The following is a 5,923-nucleotide window of genomic DNA, read 5'->3' on the forward strand; positions in this document are numbered from 1 at the left end:
TTTTTATTCTTTTATTCTTATTTCTCTCGTATATTTTTGTTTTTGTTTTTTTACGACATTTTTCGCATTAATAATCTTAATCTTTTCTCTCTCTTTCTCTCTCTCTCTCTCTCTTTTATCAGAGAAAACCTTAACAACCCTCTCCTCTCTCAAATACCTTATACCACTCTTTATTGTGATAAAAAAAAAAAAAAAAGAAAGAAAAATATAAGCGTTTTTTCTTCTCCGCCGTTGTTGTTGCTGGAAAGTCGAATTGCTGATCGAGAAAATAAAAATAGAAAAATAAAAGAAAATAAAGAGAGAGAGAGAGAGATAGTGACGGGGGGGGGAGAGGAAAGAACGAGTGAATGAGAATGATAAGAGTAAAGCAGTTTAGAGGATTTCTTTTCCATCTTCTTTTTTTTTTATTATCTGAAAATCCTTGATATCCTGATACTATCAAATCCAGTTATCTATCCCACGTTACAACCCGTATACACAGACGCGATAACATTAATTTTCATTTTTTCTTTTTTTTCTTCCCTTAAGATAAAAACTTCCTTTTTCGATTATTCCTTCTTCTTCTTCTTCTTTTTATATTTTTTATATGTGTGTATGTGTGTGAATAATTTATTTTTAATATTAACAGCAACATCTCATTTTTAGACACTTAAAGAGTCTCTTTTCTATTATTATTATAGATTACTTTGATATAGATATAATAATTAATTTAGCTTTGATGAATATTAGAAATGAATGATCCGATGATCGATAATCGATAGTATTCATTATTCAAACGTTTTTTTTCCCAACGAAATATTGCTATGTATTCTTCTTCTTCTTTTTTCTTTTCTTTTTTTTAATTTCAATCATTATTTTTGTTGTTATATTTAAAATTACGTACCTAAATAATAATAATAATTGCGATTATTATTATTATTATTATTTTATTATTCTGTTACACCGATCTAAGCACGACGATCTACGATTTTAATTATCATTATCATTATCATTATTATTATTTATTATATTATTATTATTATTATTATTATTATTATTATTATTATTATTATTATTATTTTATTAATCGTTTTCTTTCTCTCTCTCGTTCTTTCTGATAAAATTTTATCCGCATCAACTTTCCTAATTGTTTAAGCTAAAAAGTATGTTGGCGTTTTGCTTCTGGAGTATATATATACGTGTGTGTGTATGTATATGTGTATATATATTTAATGCTTTTAAAACAAGTCTTGACTATACGTTAACAGCATGTTCGATCAATTATTCGCAATTTGGTACTTCCTTCGAGTTTATTTGTACATCGACTCGCATTCAAAGTTTTCTTTCACTCGTTCTCTCTCTCTCTCTCTCTCTTTCTTTCTTTTTCTTCCACACACATTCACCCTTTCTCTCTCTTTTTCCGCTAATTAATTACGTGCAACCGAGTAGAACGGATTTGATCAAACTTTCTGATTTGTAATGATCGATTTATTTTATAAATTACTCGTTCAATTAACTAAGTTATCTTCGTGAATTAATTATTATAAAATATAACGAAAGGTAAATAATAAATAGGAAAAAAAGAAAAAAAAACCAACAGAGATAGAGAAAGAGTGAGACGGAAATATTATAGAAAATTCTTAAAAAGGAGAAGAAAATAAAGAAAAATACGTCCAAACGTGAACACCACCACCACGAACGAACGACAACGAAAATTCTTTCTTTTTCTTTTTTTGTTTTTTCTTTTTTTTCTTTTAATATTGAATATCGTCTCGTCGAAGATTATTTTTATAAAATAATAAGAAATATAATGTAAAATATATAATAATAATAATAATAATAATAATAACGATAATATAAACAACAAATTTCTATTTTGTTAAAAATGAAAATGTTGAAATCATTCATATACGATACTTTTCTTTTTTTACAAAACTAAAACTTCGATCGATCGAGCTTCTCTACTCGAACCCCAGACGCAAATTTCTTTTTTCAATTCTCGTCGTCGTCATCGACGTCGTCCTTGTTATTGTTGTTGTTATTGTTCTTCTTCTTCCTCTTCTTCTTTCTATTCTTCATTTTCTTTTTCTTTTATCTTTTTCTTGGTTATTCTAGGTGAAGTTTGTGAACTAAAAAGCCAAGAAAATGAATTTGCCTCGAGTGACAGCAATGAATATTAATTTACTTGTTAATGTTTCATCGAAGAAACGAACGAACGAATAAAATACAAGATATTTCGTACTCCTTGAACCTTTACAATAATTTACACATACGCGAGATTTATATGCACTGACATTTTCCAAGTAACACGAATTAACAGTAACCTTTACCATTTCAAATGATTTATTTTTTAACATTTTTTTACGTGTAAATTGCACATGTACGTTTACATATGTAAATATGTGGTATACACATTTGCACATAAAAATATGAAAGCTCGAATGTGAGCGAAAAATGAAGTATCAAAAGAGAGAGAGAGAGAGAGAGAGAGAGAGATAAAATATCGATCGCAGTTAACATTTTACAGCATTTTTGGCCCCCTAGGACAATAAACGAGAGGCCAAGTTATTTTTTTTCCTTCCCCAAACCCCGCCCCCCTATCCTCTTACTTCGACCTATTTTATATATATTTTAAATCTTTTTATTTATTATTATTATTATTTTTATTGTTCTCCCTATTTTTGAACGATCATTATTATTGCTTCGTGGTATCATTCAGATTTCTGGTTTAAATACACACCTGTATGTAATATATTTGGTATACTCATACAATATTCCAATAATAATAATGATAATAATAATTGTTCGTTCAATGAAATATTCAGACATTTGTAATTCTTTTTTTCTTCTTTTGTATGTTTTTTATTTTTTTATTTATCTATTCCTTTCTTTTTCAGCACGACATGATTTATTCAATGTATTTTCTTGTTTTTTATTTTTTTTTCTCTTTTGCATTTAACGATTATTATTCTCTATTTTGTTGTTGTTTCAAACACACACACTCGTAACATCGATCATTAGTTTTTTTGTTTTGTTTAAAAAAAAAAAAATACGTTTGGTCTCGCAAAATGATCAATGATGAAACACAGCCACGAACTGCGCTAATACAAGGATGGTTTAAATTTAGACGATGATATTATTACGTTAACCCTTTCTGACCTAACGATCATCGGTAAAAGCGTGCCTTAGTGAGAACGCTATACACATATTTATATAAATACTGATTGTTTCAAAAGTCAATTCATAGAACCGATAAATAAAATTTAACTTGAACGAGTATTCGAAATTATACATACCATTTTAGGGGATAACTTTTTTGTTTATAATACTAATCCAAAGACTCTAGTATGATAACCATTTTTTGAATTCGTACTCGTATAAATTACATCGTGCGAGGATCATTTTTTATATTTATCTCGAAGATTGTTGTAATATTATTTAATAATTAAAGTTATAATATTATTTTAATTTTTTTCTCTCGATAAAGCAACCTTTGGAACACCCTCTACAAAATATACGCGTGTATTGTAGAGAGAATTTTTTTCTTCTTTTATTTTTATTTTCTGCATTTCATTCCCTCTCTCTCTCTCTCTCTCTTTTTATTTTTTTTTCCTTGCACTGGCAATTTTTCGACATTTTTCCACGTTGGATACGGCACGTTACATGCATCTAAATTTAAACGAATTAATCATCAACGAATCGTTAAATATTATCGAGCCTGTATAATTAAACAGTTTGTTATATATATATATATATATATATATATAACAAACTGTTATATATATACTGTTATATATAATGTCGCAACTTTATTCCTTTGTCATAATCATCATCGTCATCATCATCGCCATCATCATCGTTATCATTAATTTATTTTAATACTTTTTATTATGAATTTTTTCTTTCTTCTTTTTTTTATTTATTTTATTATCTTTTAAATAAAATTTCTCAATTGTTTTCGCGTGAAAATTTATTGGAATATTTTTCATTCTTAATGATTGTTTATTTAACGTATACCAATGTACGCGTATGAACTTTACGTAAATGATATATTGAGTTATGAGATTACGAGATTACGTACAACACATTTATTTAATATTGATTCGTTTTAATATACGTATACGCGAATTCATGTATATGAAATATAATAATTAATATACTATATTATATCGAAAGATGTAATTGTTAACGCGGATTTATTCGCGCGAATGATCCTCCGACATATAATTCGTTTCCTTCTACTACACGTCCCTTGTCGAGGTACATGACTTTACGGATCGCTGAATATACATTTATATGTTAGCTATATATACATATATTTGTATATCAATGTGTATATATATGTATGTAGTGTGTGTGTGTATATGTGTAAGTTTGTATGTCGTTTATCTTTACGCACAATGGTCATATCCGATATCACACACCCAAGTTTCAGTCCGATTTAACTATTTTCTCTTTCTCTCTCTCTCACTCTCACTCGTACACTCACTATCACTGTGAGTTCTCTATTTATCAATTTATCTATCCACTTATTTATCTATCTATCTATCTATCCTCTCTTTGTTAGTCCTCTGTGAATTTATCTCTCTCTCTCTTTCTTTCTCTCTTTTTGATTTTATTGCAAAGTTTCATTTCTCTCGCGAATAATAATTTACATCACACGTTGTTTTATTCATTGAATTATTCGACAAATTTTTCGTCGATCGATTTTACTCTATAATATTTATTTCATTTTATTTTATCTCTATACGCGCATTTTTTGTTTTTTTTTTTTTCTTTTTTATCTTTTTAATACGTAATATCTTATAGTTTTTTTAATAGTTGAATATACTTTCTTACGTAGATAAACACGCGCGTTGACAGTACGACTCGTTGAGTCGATTAAATGTGTATAAATGTTTTCTTTTTTTAATTTTTTTTTGTTTCGACCAGAAAATGTTATTACTTTTTTCTTCTTTTTTTCTTCGAAGTTAGCAATTACTTCGCTAACTTGTTTTTCTTTAAATTTCCATTTTCTAATGCGTTTCGATGCGGTTCGTTAAATGAGACGTTTTAAAATAATACTGAAAATATTAGATAAACGTATACGCCGTTTGTGAAATAATTGTCGTACTTTGTTCTCTTATCTTTTTTTTCTTGTGTGTGTGTGTGTGTTGTGTGTGAGAGTGGGGTGTGTGTGGGTGGGTGTGTGTTTCCTTTTTTTTTGTTTAGACTATTCGATTATATTGTCTAAACGCATTAGGATAACTCGATATGAAAAACAAAATTATGCGTAATGACATACATTGTGGTGTGTGTTTGTGATAGAATAGTAATTGTATAATATACAAGAATCCTGTAAATAATGATAATGATGATGATGATGATAATAATGATACAAACTAAACAAGGAATGATTAAGCGTGAAAAAGTAACTTGGTCGATAATGTAGAATAAAATATATTCTCATATTTGTTTTGAAGAAAATAATAAATTGCAAAAATTTGTCATTAATGATGCATTTGATGCATTAAAAGATATCAAACTAATGAAATAACATTTTTTTTTAGATGATGCATATCGATATAATAATAATAATAATGTAAGAAAAAAAAAGTAATAAATAAATACATCACATATGTAATAAAATATATATGAGTAGAATGTATATATATATAACAACCGACAGGTCTGTACATTGAACTCGTCTGGTTTCACGGTCAGCAAGTAGTCATCCTAATGTTGTCAAACGAGCGTTGTATTATGCCAACGCATGTGTGCCTCGGAGCAATGTTTAAACCGATATATAACTGCACTTTTCTTTTAAAGAGATCATAAAATGCTTGACGTTCCTTCCTTTTACGAGTTTCTCTCTCTCTTTCTCTTTCTCTTCAACACGACGAATGCAACGTGCGTTCAACTGATTGATATATGTATAAAACATCTCCACATTCATACATATATC

This window comes from Polistes fuscatus, unplaced genomic scaffold (assembly GCF_010416935.1).
Source record: "Polistes fuscatus isolate 324 unplaced genomic scaffold, CU_Pfus_HIC Scaffold1, whole genome shotgun sequence".
Lineage (NCBI taxonomy): Eukaryota > Metazoa > Arthropoda > Insecta > Hymenoptera > Vespidae > Polistes > Polistes fuscatus.